At 37.7% G+C, this 24570-nt stretch overlaps 1 protein-coding gene across 5 annotated transcripts in view; it reads right to left on the reverse strand.

The window, feature by feature from the left end:
- The window catches only part of LOC118536237 (uncharacterized), a 568523-nt gene that overhangs the window by 64260 nt on the left and 479693 nt on the right, over positions 1-24570 (reverse strand). The gene's annotated exons all lie outside the window — the stretch shown is intronic.

The raw sequence follows: 24570 nt of genomic DNA on the forward strand, positions 1-24570 counted from the left end.
AAATATGAGATGGAATCCATCCAACCAGTCCATCTACGTATCTATGTATGATAAGTCAATAAGGATGTATAAGGTTTGAACAAAACACATTTGATCTAATTTATATAGATAAGATGCTGTACCCAACAACTGAAAAATTCATTTTTTTCAAATGAACTTAAAGCATTTATACAGATTGACTTCATGCTAAGCTATAAAGCAAGTTTCAAAACTGGGGACAGTTTTTATCATAAATCAGAGAAAAGGAAGGATGAGGGCATAGTTATACAACATGTAAACACTTATTCTTTTATTCACAATGCCCCTAGAATTTGTTAATCTCTGAAAATGCAAGAATGACTCAAGGCAGCTTAACATATAGTTGGAAAACTCACTTGGCTGAAGAACAGTGGGATTATACATTATGAGATGAGAGGACACATTTTACATAGTAACACAGATACAACTGGAAGGAATTAAGAGATCATAAATTTTCAACTGATGGACTAAAATTTCAGCCTTTCAGAATAGTGTACTTGTGGGTCCTTTTACTGCTTGGAACCAAGGCCTTTGTCAAAACCACAGGGACCTCATTGCTTTTGCTCCTATGCACTAGGCATGCAATTAAATGCTGCCAAGTCTCTCCCTTTGGAGTTTTCTCAACCCTCATATTCTATGGTGTAGGACAAAAAGTAATCAGTTTTTCCCATTCCATAGCATCCTAAAACCAAATTCACTTCATCTTTTCATTCTCAGGCATTCCTAATTAGGGGAAAAAACAAATTTTAAAAAAGAATACATGGAGATGATATAAAGCTATTCTTATGGTTACAGAACTGGTCTTTGCTTCCTCCTGTCCTTGGTTCTGAATGTTTAATACTCTGTTTTTGTCCTGTTAAAAAGGGGTTAGTACGTTCTTTGTCTCCTGTATATTCTTTTCATCCTGGAGCCCCTGACCTTCCAGAACCTTTCCATGTCTGAGAAGACCCTGTGCATACTATATTCCATCAGACTCTTCTGTTTGCTAGAAGATGCAATCTAGGAAACACAGTACTTGACACTTAGTTTTATATGATGGAACTACATCGTTGAAAACCTGATGAGTGCCCAATCTATGAATACTAATACTGTTTGGTTCATTTCCTAATACAACTGTCTTTATAAATTTTATTACTGTAAGCTCCACTGCCTTTGGCTCTAGAGTTTTGTATCTCTCTTTTACTCCTTTTCTTTCTTTATACTCCGTGAGTGTTAATAAATAATTTATTTATTTTAGAAATTTTAGTGAGGTTTGGGTTGGGTAACACTTGCCAAGTCCTACCATTTCACTCTATAGAAGGAAGGAGGGTCTGTAATTTATCACCTGGAGGCTACATGAATTTGAGATAGTTATTACAAGCAGAGATTAAGGCAGACTTCAAGCATTGTTTTAAACCAGTCTTCCTCCTGGAAGACTGGGCAGAAGGAAATGTTCCAGAAGAATAAAACCTAAATATTTCTGCCCAAGGGCTATTGATTCACTCTCTTGGCATAAGACTGAAATGCTAAGATCTTGTTTTTGATCATTATCCCTGAAAACTTCCAACCAGACCTAGAATATCTAAGTCAATCTCAAAAGCTCAGAGAAGAAAACTGCAAAGTATACATGCCTGCATTGCTAAGGGAGTGTCAAGAAACTCTTGAAAATAAGCATCCATGTCCATTGTAGATGAATGTGTAATCACCCAACACAATTTATCAAATAGTGACTAAATGCCTACTATGTACCAAGCACTTTTCTAGATACCACACTCATGTATATATGTGTGTGTGTGTGTGTGTGTGTGTGTGTGTGTGTGTGTGTGTGTGTTTGAGTTTAACAAGGCACTTAGGAAATTCTAAATACAATTTCCTACCATCCAGAAATGTATCATCTATCTATTTTTAGGGGTTTTTCATTAACTTATCTTGTGGGTCCCCATGATAAAATAATTTCTCAGATCAGAGACAATAGCAGTCTAAAATACTATATTTTGTGTTCAGTAGGTACAGGTTGAGCTTGGGAACTTTCATAGAAAATGCCAGTGAGGAAAAAACATGGGCACTTGGGCCAAACATTACTCATATCATACTCCGATGTGCAAGGAACAAATAGCTACTTTATTTCTAACTCATCTGTTCTTTCTCACAAGCCTCTGACTAATGGGTAACTGGGGCGGGGGTACTAAATTTTAATTCAGTGAAGTAATTTAGTGCTAATATGAGGTAATAATTTAAGAAATATCTTTAAATAATAAAACCTCTGTATCATGTACTTAGGTTAGTGTTTGATCATTCAAATTTCTGCCCTGTTTCCTTTCCTTTCTAAAACTGTATGTGGGTACAGGGAAAAGGCATGGCTTACATGATCTCATGGCAACAGAATTCCTCCCTCATCTTCTAAGTCCTGTAGTATCCTCATCACCCTCTTTAATCTTTTTAACCAAGGGTCTGCCAACAAATTGGACAACTTAGAAGAAATGGATGTCCTTAGAAACATATAACCTACCAAAACTGAATTAGGAAGAAATAGAAAATTTGAACAGATTGATTACCAGCATTGAAATTAAATCAGTAATCAAAAAACTCCCAGCAAACAAAAATCCAGGACCAGCTGCCTTCACAGGGGAATTCCACCAAACATCTCAAGAAGAGTTAATACCTATTCTTCTCAAACTATTCCAAAAAATAGAAGAGGAAGGAAAACTTCCGAATTCATTCTATGAGGCCAGCATTACCCCGACACCAAAACCAGATAAGGGAACCATAAAAAAAACTACAGGCCAATATATTTGATGAACATAGATGCAAAAATCCTCAACAAAATACTAGCAAACTGAATCCAATGACACATTTAAAAAAATCATACATCACGATCAAGTGGGATTTATTCCTGGGATGCAAGGGTGGTTTAATATTCACAAAACAATTAACATGATACATCACATCAATAAAAGAAAGGATAAAAACCTCATGATCATTTCAATAGATACAGAAAAAGCACTCGACAAAGTACAACATCCACTCATGATAAAAACCCTCAACAACACAGGTTTAGAGAGAACATAGCTCAATGTCATAAAGGCCTTATATGAAAAACCCATAGCTAACATCGTACTCAATGGTGAAAAACTAAGAGCTTTTCCCCTAAGGTCAGGAATAAGACAAGGATATCCACTCTCACCACTTTTATTCAACATAGTACTGGAAGTCCCAGCCACAGCAATCAGACAACATAAAGAAATAAAAATTACTCAATTGGTAAGGAGAAAGTAAAACTCTATTTGCAGATGATACTATGTATAGAAAACCCTAAAAACTCCATCAAAAAACTACTAGAACTGATAATGAATTCAATAAAGTGATAGATACAAAATCAATGTATAAAGGTCTGGCCTGATTCTTTTTTTTTAAACTTTATTGTCATAATACCATTTGACATTGACATATACCCTCTCAATAAATTTTTAACTATACAATATATTAACTGCTGACCAGAGGTAAAATGTTGTACATCAGATCTCTAGAGCTTATTCATCTTGCTTGAAACCTTATGGCTTTTGATTCATAACTCCCACTTCCCCCTCCCTGCAGTCCCTGGCAACCATATGATCCTGTTACCAGACTGGTTGACTCTGAGGTATGCTGAAGGTAGTCAGGTTGGGCCATGGTAAATGGGTACTTTCTACTGGTGTTCATGAAATTGCTCTTTGCCTTTGGATCTCAAGGTCCTTCCCAACACAGTGTCTTTACTCTGACTCCAGGTCTTTTCCTGGCACATCTACCAGCACCTGTGCCTCTCTTTGGGATCCCTCTCATGCCACACCCAGGCCATGGGGATTCCTGAGCACTGCCTCAGTAAAGCTTTGCAGCTCTGCCCCCCACCTCTACTGAGCTCATATGGGGCTGCCCCAAGGAATCTAGCTTACTCCTAGTATTAATTAGCAAAAGTGATATACAAGCATAGATCAATTAGAATGTACCATATCACTTATAAACACTAAGTGTGTCCATGACCGTGGGAAACTTGGTTACTAGCCCAAGTTCTCAAACTTCCCTGTCATTGGTCGTAAGGAACCTCCCACCATTAGTCAGCCAGAGGGACCTGGGGTGTGGGATTAGGAAGAGCATCCTGATGTATAGTCCATTTGCTTTTTAGTGTCTCTCTTCCACAAGCCATCTGCTGGAAGGGAATAGGCTGCGTGCTTTTCTTTTCTCTAAGTTATCCTTTAACAACATGCTGGCATGCAAAATAAACAAGAAGACAGAATTTAATAGTCCAAGATGATAAATGTCTTGCTTGTTATAGGTGGCTTCTATTCTTCTTCTGAAGCACCAAAATCTATTGCTTCAAAATATGGAAACCTATCTCAAAAAAGATGTTACATACTTTTTTAAGAAAGCCATGGATCAAGAAAAATTTCAAGATAGAATATATTTTAAAATATTTCAAAACATAATGATCTGCATCACACATGTAATATCTAAGTCTTGTGACCCCATTTATAAAAACTGAAGTTGTAGTTCTTCTGGTTTGGGTCTTTACATGATACTAGGAGATGCCCTAAAACCAAACTAGCCTAAATCCTCTACTGTCAGCTTGCATTTGAACACTTGCGCTTTGCTTGAGGTTTTCCCATTAGAGTTTCTATATGGGGTTAGATGGCAAAACGCCATTTTTTCAGGCCATCTATCCACTATAAATGTAAGTGTAAGAAAATAGAAAATTTCTCATTAAAATGTCAACATAAATATATTTGTCATATGATTAGTTGCTATTTTTAAAAGCAGAGCAGATGGGCCTATAATGGAAGGGACAAAGAACATGTGAATTTTTATAAGTGAAGAAGAGCACCTAGACCATGCATCATTTAGGGGATAACAGGTCTATGTAGCCTTCTGTACCTGAGAACGAGGGACATATAGGATAGAACATGGAAACAGAGGCCAAAAGGTGAGAGGACTATACACGGACAAAGGGATGCTGACCACCAAAGCTAGGCAGGGAGTAAGCATGTACACAAAATTCACACGGAGAGACTATATTCTACTTCCTTCACCCTTTTCGCTTCAAGTCCCACTCTGCCTTTAATATTCCATTACATATTGAGATAACTCGGTGTAACTCTCTCCCTTCAAAATACTGGTGTAAATAATTAAATTTTATGGCTAAGAAAGCGTATCAATCAATCAACATTTCAGCTGTGTAATATGGGTGCAAAGTAATTATCAAAGTAATGATAATATCAATGTGGTGTGTATCCAATTCATTTAAAAAATATATGCCGTACTGGGGGGCCTGGGTGGCTCAGTTGGTTAAGCATTTAACTCTTGATTTCGCCTCAGGTCATGATCTCAGGGTCATGAGATTGAGTCTCACAGTGGGTTTCCAGCTCAGCGGGGAGTCTCCTTGGGATTCTCTCTCCCTCTGCCCCTCCCCCACTCATGTTCGCTCTCTTTCTCTCACATAAATAAGTAAATATTAAAAAAATAAAAAATATATTCCATAGTAATTAGCCTTTGTATCTTAAAAAAATAAAAATAAGTTAACCAATTAAATACTAGTGCTTCAAGCAACCATAAAAATCATGATAACCTGGTTCCCTCCTATAGGTGAGGAAACTGAGGTTCAGAGCAAAGAGATTCCTCCAGCCATGTCTCCTCACCCTCATTCTGGTTCTCCATTTCGTACCCCTCACTGCCTGTTATAGTCCTAAGAGGTCAAAAACCACTTTGAAAATGCCTGTTCCTTTAATGTTTTCTTATCTCTTGAGAAGGAGGCAGAGAGGGAAGAGAGATGTGACAACTTCAGGCTCATGAGGTGTCAGCAACTCCAGACAACAATTTCTGCTAGAATAACTTTAGGTTATTATATCTTCCATTTTTAGTAAAAATTATCTCAAATGAAGGGAAAACATTTTTTATAATGTGCCTAGCATGCCACTATGATCACAACAATAATTTATTCTTTGCAATTTGGGTATCATTCAGATTTCTCTAGAGGTGTAATTAAAACCAGTAATAAATTAACTAAAAAAATATGGTTTCTAGAATAGATCCAGAGTGTCTCTTTAAAATCTATGAAATATGAGGACTGTTTACCTCCCTTTTTAGCTTAGGCCAATAGGACACCGAGAGCAATGCCACTGTAAGTCATCTCTCCTGGTAATGCATCCGACAAGGGGGTGAGCATGTCAATTAATGGGAGTTCACCCAAGATTTAAAATGTATCACTATTGAGAAGTGCTGGGCTTACAGCAATTCGAGTGTATATGCGCAGAAGAGGTAAAGAGAAGAATAAAGGCACTACCTGTGTGCCACTGCCCTGGAGACACATGACAAACCAAAAAACTATGAATCACAGACGCAAAAGTTCACACCATGCCTAAATCACACAGATTTTGTGATTTTGGCTCACTCAAGTCCTTCACCTTTCTGAGTGCTAATCAGTTTCCATATAAAATGGGATGGGACCAGGACACAAAAAGATAGATATTCTTTGAATGGTTTATCTTGGTCTTTGGCATACATTGCATAATTTATTTTATAACATATCCTATGAATTTATTAGTTTTTTTAATAGGTTAATAGAAATTATCTGTATCCTTCCTCCTGTTTAAGAGGAAAGAGGAACTCTACAGATGTAAATACAGAGCCAAAAAAGTTAAACTAAAATGATAGATGATCTATTAATTCACAAGTAGTTAATTCACTCACATATATTCATTCATGTTAATTTACTCAACATTCATTTATTCCTGTATTCATTCACTTAATATTTTTGAGCTTGTGTTGTATACAGCACACCTTGCTTGACATGTATTAACTTCTCAGTAATCACATAATAAACCGAACAACTCATATATACATTGAAAAATATTTTCTGAGTACCTACTCTGTCAAGTACTGCACTAAACTCTGGGGATAGAACTATACAAAAACAGTGATGGCCCTTGGACTCCTGGAGCATACAGTCTAATCAGGAAGAAAGAGAACAGTAAAATATTTATGTTTGGAATTTTATTTTTTTTTAAAGATTTTATTTATTTATTTGACAGAGAGAGATAGAGAGAGAGAGGGAACACAAGCAGGGGGAGTGGGAGAGGGAGAAGCAGGTTTCCCACGGAGCAGGTAGCCTGAAGCGGGGCTCCATCCCAGAACCCCAGGACCACGACCTGAGCCAAAGGCAGACGCTTAATGACTGAGCCACCCAGGCACTCCTATGTTTGTAATTTTAAAATTGGGACTAAAACCAATACTATAATGGAGCACTACAGCATGTAAATATCGTCCATAATAGGAGAATTTAAGGAGGTGAGGACTTCCCTGGAGACATGAACATTGTTTGGGATATGAAGGAGAAGCACAATTTATTTAGCCCAAGAGGAGAGGGAGGATGTTAAGGTGTTCCAGGCATCAAGAACAAAATGCACAACATCAGCCTCAACACAACTGGATGCAAAGTAGGGATGATCGGTACAGCAGGGATGGAAAAGAGAAAAGACGTCTATGACACAAGGAGACAGGAAGAGAAACTGGGAACAAGACCATGTAGGTCTGTTCAGGTGAGAGTTATAAGTTTGGTCTTTATCCTGAGAAAAATGAGAGGCTGTTAAAGGGATTTAAATGGATGAATTATAAATTATTTGCCTTTTAAAATGGTAATTCTAGCTCTGGAGAATACATTGGAAAGAGAATAGAATAAAATACCATAACTCTATTTTATCAGAAATTGTGTAATTTAATACCTATAATTTACTCAGGGCTGAATAAAAATTTGAGAAAATGGGTCACTCTGGAAAAGGTGATGCTGTCATTTTCATAGCAATGACCATATATTCTTCCCTCCTCCTCACATCAAATTTTACAAAACCCTTCTCTGAACAGACTAAGGAGTTTATTGAAATAAATAAACTGAATAAACTATATCTTTTCAATTAAATCTAGGAAAGGATCCTTTCAACTATATCTAGGAAAGTTTGGCTACAGCATGTCACAATTGCACCAAACATCTTTAGAGTGTCCCCTAATATGCTGTTATTCCACACATCAATCCTTTGCCTATTATAGCATCTTGATTTCTGCAACCCATCCCAATTCATTAAGGTAACTTCTTGGAGACTCAGAACACAATTTGTAGAAATTGGCTGAGGTTATTTTGTTGTGTTGTATTTTATTGTAATTGAGAAGCTAATCAAGCTTGTAGAGATGAAGGAAGGAGGGAAGATGAAGATATCAAACCCCATTAATAGAAAACAGGATGTGTTCGCTCAATACCTGGAGACTCTTGTCATAAAGAAAGAAGATCAGGAGGAGGAGCAAGATGCCAGAGGAGTAGGAGACCTAAATTTCGTCTGGTCTCAGGAATTCAGCTAGAACAAAGCCATACACTAGAGATTTAGGGTATATTTTGGTCCATTCTCAACACCTATGAACTCAACAGGAGATTGAAGAAAAGAATAGCAGCAACTCTCTGAACAGAAAAGCGACCACTTTCTGGAAGGTAGGACGTGTGGAGAAGTGAATCCAAGGCGATATTTGGGGCCTCTGTCAGCTGCTACTGGCAAGTGATAGAACAGCAGAGCACAAAATCAGAACTCTTAGAAGTCAGCTCCACTGAGGGATGTCGCTCCAGTGGCTAAGCAGGGGGTGGAACCATCGTGGGGACAGTGTGGTCACAGGACCCTCGGGATCACAGAATGACTGGGGGTGCCTGAGTGCAGCAGAGCTCCCAGGTATCGGAGCTGGGAAGCTGGCTGCAGAGACGGAGCCAAGGAGCGGGCTCTCAGCTCGGGGTTGCCATAGACCGTGATCCGCGGCACAGTCGGGCCACTGCTCTTCCAGCAGGGACCCAACAAGTGGCAGATCAGGGGAGACTCCCCTTCCTCCCCCGGGAGTGCACCGCAGGAATCTGCTGGGATTGGAGACTCCAAATGGGGTCGTGTGCCAGAGATAGAAACGCTTGGTCACAGGCTGCGTGAGCACAGAGTGCAGCCAGAGACCGGGGAGATGGGAGTGACTGCTTTTCTCTGGGGGTGCACTGAGGAGTGGGGCCCCGAGTTCTTGGCTCCCCCGGGGTGAAGATTGGGAGGCAGCCATTTTCACTCTCGTCCTCCAAAGCTGTACGGAAAGCTTGCAGGGAACAAAAGCTCCTGAGAGCAAACCCGAGCAGATTACTTAGCCTGGACTGGCAAGGGCGGGGCAATTCTGCCTCCGGCAAAGACATTTGAGAATCACTGCGACAGGCCCCTCTCCCAGAAGATAAGCAAGAACAGCCAGCCAAGACCAAGTTTACCAATCAATGAGAATGGCAGAACTCCAGCACTAGGGGAATACTGCATATAGAATTCATGGCTTTTTTCCCCCTGATTCTTTAGTCTTTCAAACTTAATTTTAATTTTCTTTTTTTTTTTTTTTTTGAATTTTTCTTTTTCCCTTTTTCAACCAACATCTTATGAATCCCTTTTTTAAAAATCTTTTTTATTTTTCATTTTAAGAGTCATATTCTATCCCTTCATTGTAGTTAACCTTATTTTTGTATATATATAAGTTGTTCTTTCTTTAAAATTTTGGGATACAGTATCTTCTAACAGACCAAAATATACCCTAAATCTCTAGTGTATGGCTTTGTTCTAGTCTACTGCCTGATTACATTCTCTCCTTTTTTTAAATTTCTCCTCTTTCTTTTTTCAACCAACTTCTATCAATTCCTTTTATAAAATCTTTTATAATTTTCATCTTTACAGTCATATTCCATCCCTTCATCATATTTACCCTTATTTTTGTACATATATAAGTTTTTCTTTCTTTAAAATTTTGGGAAGCACTTTCTTCTAACAGATGAAAATATGCCCAAAATCTAGTGTGTGGCACTGATCTATTCACCAGCTGGATCATATTTGATCATATCCGTTTTTTCATTTTTTTTTTCTTTTTTCTTTCTTTCCCTTTGTTTCCCCCTGGTTTTGGGTCTCTTCTGATTTGATTAGTGTATTTTTTCAGGGGTCGTTGTTACCCTGTTAGCATTTTGTTCTCTCTTTCATCTATTCTCTGGACAAGATGACAAGACAGAAAAACTCACTTCAAGAAAAAAAAACAAGAGGCAGTACCAACTGCCAGGGACCTAATCAATACGGACATTAGTAAGATGTTGGAACTACAGTTCAGAATGATGATTTTAAAGATACTAGCTGGGCTTGAAAAAAGCATGGAAGATACTAGAGAAACCCTTTCTGGAGAAATAAAAGAACTAAAATCTCACCAAGTTGAAATCAAAAAGGATATTAATGAGGTGCAATCAAAAATGGAGGCTCTAACTGCTAGGATAAATGAGGCAGAAGACAGAATTAGTGATATAGAAGACCAAATGATGGAGAATAAAGAAGCTGAGAAAAAGAGAGATAAACAATTACTAGATCACGAGGACAGAATTCGAGAGATAAGTGATACCACAGACGAAACAATATTAGAATAACTGGGATCCCAGAAGAAGGGGAAGAAAGGGGCAGAAGATATATTGGAACAAATTATAACAGAGAACTTCCCTAATTTGGGGAAGGAAAAAGGCATCAAAATCCAGGAGGCACAGAGACCTCCCCCCTCAAAATCAATAAAAATAGGTCAACACCCCGACATCTAATAGTAAAACTTACAAGTCTCAGAGACAAAGAGAATAATGTGAAAGCAGCTCGGGACAAGAGGTCTGAAACCTATAATGGTAGAAACATTAGATTGGCAACAGACCTATCCACAGAGACCTGGCAGGCCAGAAAGGACTGGCATGATATATTCAGAGCACTAAATGAGAAAAATATGCAGCCAAGAATACTATATCCAGCTAGGCTGTCACTGAAAATAGAAGGACAGATAAAAACCTTCCAGGACAAAAACTAAAAGAATTTGCAAACACGAAACCAGCCCTACAAGAAATATTGAAAAGGGTCCTCTAAGCAAAGAGAGAGCCTAAAAGTAACATAGACCAGAAAGGAACACAGACAATATACAGTAACAGTCACCTTACAGGCAATACAATGGCACTAAATTCATATCTTTCAATAGTTACCCTGAATGTAAATGGGCTGAATGCCCCAATCAAAACACACAGGCTATCAGATTGGATAAAAAAACAAGAGCCATTGATATGCTGTCTGCAAGAGACTCATTTTAGACCCAAAGACACTCCCAGATTGAAAGTGAGGGGGTGGAAAACCATTTACCATGCTCATGGACACCAAAAGAAAGCTGGGGTGGCAATCCTTATATCAGACAAATTAGATTTTAAACCAAAGACTATAATAAGAGCTGAGGAAGGAAACTATATCCTACTTAAAGGGTCTATCCAACAAGAAGATCTAACAATTGTAAATATCTATGCCCCTAACATGGGAGCAGTCAATTACACAAGCCAATTAATAACAAAAGGAAAGAAACACATCGACAACAATACAATAATAGTAGGGGACTTCAACAGACCCCTCACTGAAATGGACAGATCGTCTAAGCAAAAGATCAACAAGGAAATAAAGACTTTAAATGACACACTGGACCAAATGGACTTCACAGACATTTTCAGAACATTCCATCCCAAAGCAACAGAATACACATTCTTCTCTAATGCCCATGGAACATTCTCCAGAATAGATCATATCCTAGGTCACAAATCAGGTCTCAACCAGTATCAAAAGACTGGGATCATTCCCTGCATATTTTCGGACCACAATGCTTTGAAACTAGAATTCAATCACAAGAGGAAAGTCGGAAAGAACTCAAATACAAGGAGGCTAAAGAGCATCCTACTAAAGAATGAATGGGTCAACCAGGAAACTAAAGGAGAATTAAAAAAATTCATGGAAACAAATGAACATGAAAACACAACTCTTCAAAATCTTTGGGATGCAGCAAAGACAGTCCTAAGAGGGAAGTATATAGCAATATAAGCCTTTCTCAAGAAACAAGAAAGGTCTCAAATACACAACCTACCCCTACACCTAAAGGAGCTGGAGAAAGAACAGCAAAAAAAGCCTAAACCCAGCAGGAGAAGAGAAATAGTAAAGATCAGAGCAGAAATCAATGAAATAGAAACTAAAAGAACAGTAGAACAGATCAATGAAACTAGGAGCTTGTTCTTTGAAAGAATTAATAAGATTGATAAACCCCTGGCCAGACTTATCAAAAAAAAAAAAAAAAAGAAAAAAAGAGAAATGACCCAAATAAATAAAATCATGAATGAAAGAGGAGAGATCACAACCAACACCAAAGAAATACAAACAATTATAAGAACATATTATGAGCAACTATATGCCAGCAAATTAGATAATCTGGAAGAAATGGATGCATTCCTAGGCATGTATCAACTACCAAAACTGAACCAGGAAGAAATAGGAAACCTGGCCAGACCCATAACCACTAAGGAAATTGATGCAGTAATCAAAAATCTCCCAAAAAACAAAAGCCCGGGTCCAGATGGCTTCCCAAGGGAATTCTACCAAACATTTATTTATTTATTTTTTAAATAAAGATTTTATTTACTTACTTGACAGAGAGAGAGAGTGAGAGAGGGAACACAAGCAGGGGGAGTGGGAGAGGGAGAAGCAGGTTTCCCACAGAGCAGGGAGCCTGATGCAGGGCTCGATCCCAGGACCCTGGGATCATGACCTGAGCCAAAGGCAGACACTTAATGACTGAGCCACCCAGGCGCCCCTCTACCAAACATTTAAAGAAGAATTAATACCTATTCTTCTGAAACTGTTCCAAAAAATAGAAATGGAAGGAAAACTTCCAAACTCCTTTTATGAGGCCATTACCTTGATCCTAAAACCAGACAAAGACCCCCATCAAAAAGGAGAATTACAGATCAATATCCCTGATGAACGTGGATGCAAAAATTCTCATCAAAATACTAGCCAATAGGATCCAACAGTACATTTAAAGGATTATTCACCACGACCAAGTGGGATTTATCCCTGGGCTGCAAGGCTGGTTCAACATCTGCAAATCAATCAATGTGATACAATACATTAACAAAAGAAAGAACAAGAATCATATGATCCTCTCAATAGATGCAGAAAAAGCATTTGACAAAGTACAGCATCCTTTCTTGATCAAAACTCTTCAGAGTATAGGGATAGAGGGTACATACCTCAATATCATAAAAGCCATCTATGAAAAACTCGCAGCGATTATCATTCTCAATGGTGAAAAGCTGAGAACTTTCCCCCTAAGGTCAGGAACACGGCAGGGATGTCCACTATCACCACTGCTATTCAACAGAGTACTAGAAGTCCTAGCCACAGCAATCAGACAACAAAAAGAAATAAAAGGCATTCGAATCGGCAAAGAAGAAGTCAAACTCTCACTGTTTGCAGATGATATGATACTTTATGTGGAAAACCGAAAAGACTCCATGCCCCAAAACTGCTAGAACTCATACAGTTCAGTAAAGTGGCAGGATATAAAATCAATGCACAGAAATCAGTGGCATTCCTATACACCAACAACAAGACAGAAGAAAGAGAAATTAAGGAGTCGATCCCATTTACAATTGCACCCAAAACCATAAGATACCTAGGAATAAATCTAACCAAAGAGGCAAAGGATCTGTACTCAGAAAACTATAAAATACTCATGAAAGAAATTGAGGAAGACACAAAGAAATGGAAAATCGTTTCATGCTCATGGATTGGAAGAACAAATATTGTGAAGATTTCAAGGCTACCTAGAGCAATCTACACATTTAATGCCATCGCTATCAAAATACCATCCACTTTTTTCAAAGAAATGGAACAAATAATCCTAACATTTGTATGGAACCAGAAAAGACCCCAAATAGCCAGAGGAATGTTGAAAAAGAAATGTAAAGCTGGTGGCATCACAATTCCAGACTTTAAGCTCTATTACAAAGCTGTCATCATCAAGACAGCATGGTACTGGCACAAAAACAGACACATAGATCAATGGAACAGAATAGAGAGCCCAGAAATGGACCCTCAACTCTATGGTCAACTAATCTTTGACAAAGCAGGAAAGAATGTCCAATGAAAAAAAGACCGTCTCTTCAACAAATGGTGTTGGGAAAATTGGACAGCCACATGCAGAAGAATAAAACTGGTCCATTTTCTTATACCACACACAAAAATAGACTCCAAATGGTTGAAAGACCTCAATGTGAGACAGGAGTCCATCAAAATCCTAGAGGAGAACACAGGCAGCAACCTCTTCGACCTCAGCTGCAGCAACTTCTTCCTAGAAACATCGCCAAAGGCTAGGGAATCAAGGGCAAAAATGAACTATTGGGACTTCATCAAGATCAAAAGCTTTTGCACAGCAAAAGAAACAGTCAACAAAACCAACAGATAAGTGACAGAATGGGAGAAGATATTTGCAAATGACATATCAGATAAAGGGCTAGTATCCAAAATCTATAAAGAACTTATCAAACTCAACACCCAAAGGACATATGATCCAATCAAGAAATGGGCAGAAGACATGAACAGACATTTTTCCAAAGAAGACATCCAAATGGCCAATAAACACATGAAAAAGTGCTCAACATCGCTCAGAATGAGGGAAATACAAATCAAAGCCTCAATGAGATACCACCTCACACCAGTCAGAATGGCTAAAATTAACAAGTCAGGAAATGACAGATGTTGGCAGGGATGTGGAGAAAGGGGAACCCTCCTACACTGTTGGTGGGAATGCAAGCTGGTGTAGCCACTCTGGAAAACAATATGGAGGTTCCTCAAAAAGTTGAAAATAGAGTTACCATACGATCTAGCAATTGCACTACTTGGTATTTACCCCAAAGATACAAATGTAGGGATCCGAAGGGGTTGTGCACCCCAGTGTTCATAGCAGCAATGTCCAAAATAGCCAAACTATGGAAAGAGCCAAGATGTCCATTGGCAGATGAATGGATAAAGAAGAGGTGGTATATATATATACAATGGAATATTATGCAGCCATCAAAAGGAATGAAATTGTGCCATTTGCAGCAATGTGGACGGAACTGCTGAGCAAAATAAGTCAGAGAAAGACATGTATTGTACGATCTCACTGATATGAGGAATTCTCAATCTCAGGAAACAAAGTGAGGGTTGCTGGAGTGGTGGGGGGTGGGAGGGATGGGGTGGCTGGGTGATAGACATTGGGGAGGGTATGTGCTATGGTGAGCGCTGTGAATTGTGTAAGATTGTTGAATCACAGACCTGTACCTCTGAAACAAATAATACATTATATGTTAAAAAAAAAAAAAAAAAGAGAAGAAGATAGTAGGAAGGGAAAAATGAAGGGGGGGTAATCGGAGGAGGAGACGAACCATGAGAGACTATGGACTTTGAGAAACAAACTGAGGGTTCTAGAGGGGAGGGGGGTGGGGGGGATGGGTTAGCCTGGTGATGGGTATTAAAGAGGTCACGTTCTACATGGAGCACTGGGTGGTATACGCAAACAATGAATCATGGAACACTACATCAAAAACTAATGATGTAATGTATGGTGATTAACATAACAAAATAAAATTTAAAAAAAACTGCCTATCACTGAATCCTCACTGATTTCAAACAAATGGTTTGAAAGATCAAAAGCTTTTGCACAGCAGAAGAAACAGTCAACAAAACCAACAGATAACTGACAGAATGGGAGAAGATATTTGCAAATGACATATCAGATAAAGGGCTAGTATCCAAAATGTATAAAGAACTTATCAAACTCAACACCCAAAGAACAAATGATCCAATCAAGAAATGGGCAGAAGACATGCACAGACAGAGGACCGTCTGTTACAACAGATTAAACAACCAAATAAGCAGTATAGTATTAGGCAAGTTATAATCTTTCTGAGCCTCAATTTCTTAATCTGTAAAATGGGAATAATAGAAAATGCTATTTCCCAGATGGCTGTGAATAATAAATGAGGTTATACACATTAAGAAACATTGCAGAGTTTCTTACACAGTGGGTATTAAATGAGTAAGTAAATGAATAAAGGTAGCTAGTGCTGGTGAAGTAACACATTTGTGCTCTGGGCTTTCTATACAAAAGATGAGACAGTCTTGCCTTAATGTACTTTGTCAGAGAGTACATGAGTCCATTGGAAAATAATATTAGCCTTCTTCCTTTTAGAAGTGAATCAGCCAGCATGCTTGCAGTGAAACAAAATAATTTATGATTCTTAAAAGATAGAAGGAAGGGGAATTTTTATTTTTGCTTTTACACTCTACAAAGGAAGGTCAAATAGGACAGTTCTCCCACTACAACTTCAGCCTGGTAGGTACCACTGCTAAAATGCTCAGAAAGTGGGGAATGAAGTCTCAAAAGGATGTAAGGTACATCCAAATCTATTGAAAGGCAGGTCACTGCTGCCTATGTCTCATTTCTTAATCAAGTCACCGACCTTTAAGTAAATTAAGGCTTTAAAAAAAAAAAAAGAAACTTTTCCACTGATGTCATAACATCAGTAAACTTATTAAATGCTCTATAATTAAACTGATGTTCAAAATGCAATTTCCCCAAAGTAGTAGAACAGCCAACAGCCTTGAAACCAATGCCCTTGTGATGCACAGATCTGTTTAGTTCTATTTTAATTATTCAAGGAAATAAAATCTAAAAGGCCTTTGATGAATATTGCTTAAATATTTAAGCAGGCATATTGCAGAGGATATGTAACAGAACACAACATAATGCAGGGAAGAGGAAAAGGAAAAGCCATCTCAATTTTAAATACATTGTATTTCACACAAGCCCTGAATTCCACAGAAATATGAGTAGCAAATTTATGTCTTCAGAGAGAATTTAAGGACTCTACATTATGAAAAAGATGAAGAATTCAAAATGGGAAAAAAATATTCATTTGCAGGTTGGTCTTTCTAAAAAATCAATCCTTAGCGTGGAAATTCAATTTAAAAAAAGAAAAACTCATTCAAGACTAATTATTTAGTTTGCAAAGAGATTCTTCAATTACATTGGTATTCGCTTTAGTAAATGCAGCCCTCACCCTGACCTTGTGCATTTAAAAGACTTTTATACTTGGAGAGACTAAAAGCCCTGAAAACCATACCCAGAGCCAAGGGCCAAATAGAAGAGAGAACAGAAGAGAAATACAGTCAGAAGTCGAGAGCTGGATTAATAGCATTAGGGTTAAGTTCGTAAGACTTATAAAAGATCAATGAAAAGGCAAATGGCTAACGGAAAAGATGGGAAGAATAGAAGCAAACAGCTTTATTATATTTGAAGAATTAACTCCAAATAGGGTAGAGGAAACAATTGAGGACATACAGAAATACATTAAAAATAGCAAAATCAAATCTTATCACTTTCTTGTTCAGAAATACTAAAGGCTTCTCATCACAGCAAAGCTTTAATGCAGAACCTAAACTCTTATATGAACAGGCCTCTCTCTCTCTTTCTCCCAGTACTTTGAGTCTATTGATGGAACCCAGACCTCACGTAATACTTATAACTGAATTCAACTCAACACTTTCTTTACCTTCAATATCAGTTCAAATTATTTGAGCACCAGAATATCCAACTCAGAAGAACTTAAACCATAAAAGAGCTTTGTCACTTCACGTAAAAAGAAGTATAAGATAAAAAAAAAAAAAAAAAAAAAAGAGCTAAGAACTCTTTCCAGAAGCAACATCTGCAGACTTCTCCTCACATCTCATTGATGAGCAGACATCACATATCAGTGGTGCAGGGAATGTTGCTACCATAATTGATTTAGACACAGCAACATTTGCCTTCTGATCCGGCCTTTCTTGAAATGCATAGCCTTTTGTTATATGATAAAATCAGAGTTATCGTAGCAAGCAAAAGTTGCTAATTGGGAGGAGAGGAGAGAGTAGGCTTCTGAGTAGTTCACAACAGCTGCAACCTCCATATGCAAGGGACTTCTCTGTTAGCCAGGGAGTATCCATGAGGAAAGTAAAGATGTCAATCATTATTTGAAATGGAGGGAATTTCAATGTTGGCAATTCTATTTATAAATCTTTCCTGTTTTTACTTTGTGTGTTAAGACATGCTTTCTAAGGAGTTCATCAGCTATGGAGATTTTGTATTTCATATTTTGTCTCTTCTAGGACCCAGAACTATGAAGAACTATTCTAGCATTAATAGAATTTACCTATAAATGAAAACTTGCTAAAACACAGAGGAAATGAGTGAATTCTATCAATATATGTCATTCTTTTAAAATAAAGAAGGAAATTTGTTATCTTGATGTTTTCTTTTCTCCATTTTTCCAGTTAGTCTGTATCTTTAATATTTTGGAACTTCTGATATAGAAAAAATAAGATATTCATTACTTTGCAAAGAGAAAGATCAATATGACATTAAATATTTTGCTGCATCCAGTAGATAGATTCTTGCAGTGGTATGCATAAGTTCATTTTTTATAAATTTATTAAATGAAAGCTACCCTCCAAAGGATTTTGTGTATGGATGTGTGTATATATATGTGTGTGTGGGTGTATATATATATATATATATATATATATATATATATATATATATCTATCCACCCACACACACACATACACACATGCAAATTATGTGTGGTTAGTATAAAGTTTTATGTATAATAACTTGCTTTTTTCACTAATTTATAAACACAATTCTTAATGACTACAAAATAGTCCATCATATTTATCTATCATATAATACTTAATCATTCATCCAATACTGAATATTTAATTTGTTTAGGTTTTCAATATTATGAACATCACAGTGATGGCATATTTATATACGACTTTTGTCTGCTTTTCAAATTATGTCCTCAAGATTTTGGACAAATTGCTAAATGTGCCAAACTGTTTCCCAGTAAAAGTATGTCATCAATTTACAATCCCCAAAAGATGCTATGAATAACAATTTATTTCAGCTATAAGTACAGCTAGAACCTGCTATGGGGCAAGATACAAAACACCAGTAATTCTTTTTTAAACATTTACTTTTCTTATCACTCTAGTTTCAGGTTGGAGTGTTCTTTTTTTTTTTTTTTTTTAAAGATTTTTTATTTATTTATTTGAGAGAGAATGAGAGACAGAGAGCACGAGAGGGAAGAGGGTCAGAGGGAGAAGCAGACCCCCCGCTGAGCAGGGAGCCCGATGCGGGACTCGATCCCGGGACTCCAGGATCACGACCTGAGCCGAAGGCAGTCGCTTAACCAACTGAGCCACCCAGGCGCCCCTGGGTTGGAGTGTTCTTGATTCTCTCTTCTGCCCTGTTCAAAAGTCAACTCTCAATGAAAAATTAATTTCACTAAATTCCTAAGGCCAGCAAGGTAGCATAAGGGCCGAAGGTCACATGAATACAGACATAGATCTGTGTACACTTTTGCTCCTTGACTAAATTCTCTCCTGCTCTCAGGTCAAGGCACCCCCAAATCTTCCCTGCCGTCACTAGCCATCCTCTCCCTGGTCAGGCAGACTTCAGCAGACTCCCATCTTCATGGAAGGTGAATCTCCATGCCATTCAGACTATGGTGCCTAGATGTTCCATAGACTGCCTTGTCTGAGATTGGACTTAGAGAAAAACTTTGGGTCTTCAAAGTAATCTATTCACTGGAATTGATAAGGGCAACATAAAACAGGATATATAGCTAGCTGACTGGAAAAATATCAAGGCCCATCCACAAACTTGCCACCTTCTAGCCTGTGTATCTGCTCCCCTTTTTCTACATCTGTCAACCATATTTATTCTCACTTCTTTGCTGTTCATTCTTACTTTACCTCCTGCCTTATACTAACCCTGAATCCCAACCCCCAACCTAATCCTCAGATGAAATATAGATAAGATAGATACATTTGGTCTCCTGAGCAGCACCTGAGGGACAGACATACAATGAGAATTCTTTGAAACTTAAGAATAAAAACCTTTTTATTATAAAATCAATATATATTTATTATAGAGAAATGATAAAACTAAAAATAAAAGCCATCTCTAATCCTTGTGATCACAGAGAACTACAAGTAATACTTCGGTATATAGCCTTTCAAATCTATATTTTGAAGTATCTTTTATGATTTCTTTATAAAAATGAGATTGTGCTCAGAATTCTTCTGTGTGAATTTTTTCCCCCAAAAATATACTGTGAATTCACTTCCCTGTACATTCTTAAATTTTTATAGTATCTATTTCAATGACTAGAATATTTTTAATGACTTCCCAGTATTCTAACAATGATATACTACATGTCAATTAATTTAATTTAATGTAAAAATTTTTTAAATTTGATTTTGAAAGGTACAGCATACAGAATATAGTCTATTATATTGTAGTAGCATTGTATGGTGGCAGATTTTAGCTACACTTGTAGTGAGTGTAGCGTAACATATAAAGAGGTTGAACCACCATGCTGTACACCCAAAACTAATGTAACATTGTGTGCCAACTATACTCAAATTAAAAAAATTAAAATAAAAAATAATAAAGGTAACATCATTTAGCTAAAGCAATTTTCTATTGTTAGAGACTTAGCCATATTTCAACATTTTACAATTAGAAGTAGAATTACATTGAACAGTGTGCCATTTTTAACTGAGTGCCTGTGAGGGCTGATAAAGAGAGCCTTGGGATCTTTAGGAGACCTGAACTCTTGCCACAGATCTGCCACTCACCACACACGCACAGCTTTGGGAAGCCAATGAACCTCAGTGATCTTGAGCTTTCCTGTCAAATAAAATGTACAGTGAAATGATCTCTAAGTTACCTTTGGTGTGAGGATGATGATTTGGCGTTGGGCAAACCATTTATATGCTTTTAGAAGCCTTCAGTTAATCCTTCTGCTTGATTCTATGCTCCCTAGTTATCTATGTTTCTCACTAAAATGCTTGTGTCAGTTTCCTGTGGCTGCTGTAACCAATTATAACAAACTTAATGGCTGAAAACAACAGAAATGTATTCTCTCATAGTTCTAGAGGTTATAAATTCCAAAATCAAGGTGTTGGCAGACTCATGCTCACTCCAAAGCCTCTAGAAAAGAATTCCTCGTTGTCTCTCTTAGCTTCTGGTGGCTCCAGGAATTCTTTGGCTTGTCACATCATTCCAATCTCTGCCTCCCTGATCACAGTGCTCTCTCCACTTCTGTCTTAAGACTCCCTGGGCCACTCTCCTACAAGGACACATGTGATTGCAGTTAGAGCCAACCCAGATCATCCAGGATAAGCACTTCCTCTCAAGATCCTTAACTATATCTTTTATCACATGTGGTATTATAGACTAAATATTTGGGTCCCTCTAAAATTTGTATGTGGAAATCCTAATTCCCCAGTGTGATGGTATTAGCAAGTGAGGCCTATGAGAGGTGATTAGGTCATTAGGGTAAAGCCCTCATGAATAGGATTAGTGTCTTATAGAAGAGACATAAGAGCTTGCAACTTCTCCCTGTGCTCTCTATCATGTGAGGATATGAGAAAACAGTCCTCTACAATCCAGGGAGAATGCCCTCATCACATACCAGGTCTGCCAGGACCATGATCTAGGACTTCCCCATCTCCAGAACCGTGAGAAATAAATTTCTGTTGTTTAAGCCACCAATATATGGTATTGTATTATAGCAGTCCATACAGACTAAGCCATGCAGTAATGTTTACTTTTGCCATATAAGTGATATGCATGAGTTCCAGGGATTAGTGCACAGATAGAGCTTTTGAAGGCCACCATTCAGGTGTTCAATATAAACTATTTCTCTCTGAGCTTTGCTCCATGATCAGGGCCAACTGCATACATTGAAGTTCAACCAAAACGACCCCTGCTAGGAATACCTGACTCAGGACTCCAAAAGCTAATGGATTTCATTAAAAATTTGCATTTAAGTACTTATTGTTATTAAGGACTTGCCTATGTTGAAAAAACTACCAATAGACTGGCAGGGTTATATGGAAGGTGAGCAGTGAGATGGGGCAGAGGAGGAAGCTAGAGAGTTTGGAAGGGCCTCTCTCAGGAAAGCCATTTTTTTTATAATGCCAAGCTGATTGGGTTTTATTTTGGATGATGTAAAAGACTGTCAAAAGATACAGCAGTGTGAAAAATAGATTGAAATGGACAAGACCAAGAGCAAAAGTCTAGTTAAGAGGCTCTTGCAGCAAATTAATGAGTAAATGATGGGTAACTGATCTATGTAAGACATGAAAGGGGGAGAAATGAGAAAAATCTCCATGACTGATTAGAAGGGCGCATCCTTGGCCTCTCAACTCATCTGTTTTAAAAGTAGCTCCTCATAGTAATTTGGCATTAATTTCCTTTCACATGGGCTATTTAACATGGTGTTCTGAAAGGCTCCATATGTAATAATAACAGTTATGTTTTGCACGGCCACAAGGCAGGATGCTTATTTGATTGTCATCATCCATCCCACAATCCATTTGGCATCGCGCCACAACCAGTGGCCTGGAAAGCCCTCAGAGGGTCCTGCCAACAAGAGCAGTTGGCGATGGCACAAATGAGTGAGTGTGGAGAGATTCACAAAGAGAAACAGTATCAGCAATTTAGCAGGAATTGGCGAAGACAGGCGTGTCAAAATCCTGCTTCAAGTCATTTTGTTCCCTTTGCCCTTATGAAGCTGAATGACGTGATATTTAGGGTCATATGAGCCTACCTTCTGCAGGAGAATTTCCTTCTTTCCTTCAAGGAAGTACAAGCTTCTTACCCTCAATGCCAAAAAGCAAGATGGAGTTATGCACACATCTGGCCTGATTGGTACCAGCTCCTCAGCCAGTGGGAGAGCAGAGTCAATGAACAAGACTATTAAATGTTTTAGAGCAGAGAGGGACTAGAGAGAATCAAATGTGAGCATACCCCCCCTTTAAAAAATGAAGAAGATGACATCCAGAGATGATAAGTTATTTGAATATTTGCATAAAATCACAAATCCAGTTAGCAGCAATGCTATAATTTGAATCTAGTTTCTCTTATTACAAACACATTGTCTTTTCTGATAGTACAGACTTTCTTGGTCTTACCCAGTCACTAAGCTAAACAGAGGCCTGCAGTTATGCCTTGATGAACAGTTCAGGGATGTGCAATATAGTGTCAGGTTTATCAGTGACTGAATTTTTTGATCATGAAAACATTTTACATTTCTCTGGACTTTGGATCTGTCTTTTAAAAAAAACTGAATAGTGAACCCTACCAACCTCCCTATTGTAAGGAACAAATAAGGTTAAAAAAAGAAAAGTTAATTTCATTAGGGAAGATTTGTAATTGTGTTCCTTAAATTCATATAAATTGTTAGGAATTTCATGAGAATGCTAAAGCAGGACACCAGCCTCAGGTGGAGAACAGCTGGATAGGAATGCAGAGCAGAGATTATCATAGAAGCAAGATGCAATCAGGCCAGAGATTTGGACAAGGTTGATTTGAAGATTCTAATTCTTAGTAATAATAACCCCTGATAATACACTTGGTGGAGGGACAAGGGGAAGGAGAAATAGTAATAAAGTATTTAGAGGGATCAAGTGGAATGAGCAGGACAGTAAAGGAAAAAGAGCAGAGCTGCAAGAAAAATATTCATTTTATACAAAGAGCTCTGAGTCTAATAAAAATAGACCTACACTATAGCCTGAAGTATATGTTAGATGTACAAAAGGATCTGGGAGAAGGATGAGAAATCCTTAGAAATAAGTGAGGAGGATCTGCCTGGGTTTAGATGTAGTCATCGTGAAAAAGGATGCTAAATTTTTTATAAGGCAAGAGTTTTGTTTTAAAATCTTTTTTGTGTCCTGGCTTATTTTTGAGAGTCTAGTGAAAGGTATGGAGTCTCAAGAAAAATATAATAAAAATATTTACCTACACATTTGTGACTGTATTCCTACACATATGCGTACACCTACACGTACCCATTCAACTACCCTACAACTACACTTACAGAGATTTGTCTAAGTACCTATTCAATTTCATGTAGTTCATAGATTCCCTGAAGTTGGTCTCTAGACCGCTAGATCAAAACAAAACAAAACAAACAACAACAACAAAACCCAAAACACTTCTATCCTGCTCTAGAGATTAGCTAGAATCTTTGTTTTTATGATCTGGTGGTAATTTACCTAAGTAACAAAGAAAGAAAAATTCTGAGACAGAGACCATGTGAATATACAACATAGCATAACAAAATGAAGGTCTACCCATAACCCTAAGCTAACTAAGTCTACCCATAACTCTGAGTTAAATGGACAAGCTTCTAACAATTCTACTCATTTATAATAGGGCTCATTGCATCCCATGTAATACCAATAGTTGGTAAGGTATGTGAAAACACTGATTAAAGCAAGATACTAAAAAAAAAACTCATACACACCTCAACACAATATTTTAATTTATAAATATATATATGCAAATTATCTACAGATCTTTTTCTATTTTGTAATTTTGACAACTTGATCCTGATTAAATGAAGAAAAATGATTTTTGCAGGTCCAAGTTCTCTGCATTTTGGACTGAGAGTACATTAGCTTTACAATCAAAGTGCCTGAATAGTATCCCTGGACTGAATACTCGAAGCTGAGAGGTCACAGTCTACTTAAATTAGATGAGCGTTACTTTCTAAAACCTCATGGGACTGTTAGTTTTGAATGAAGT

The sequence above is a fragment of the Halichoerus grypus genome, chromosome 13 (assembly GCF_964656455.1).
Source record: "Halichoerus grypus chromosome 13, mHalGry1.hap1.1, whole genome shotgun sequence".
Taxonomy (NCBI): domain Eukaryota; kingdom Metazoa; phylum Chordata; class Mammalia; order Carnivora; family Phocidae; genus Halichoerus; species Halichoerus grypus.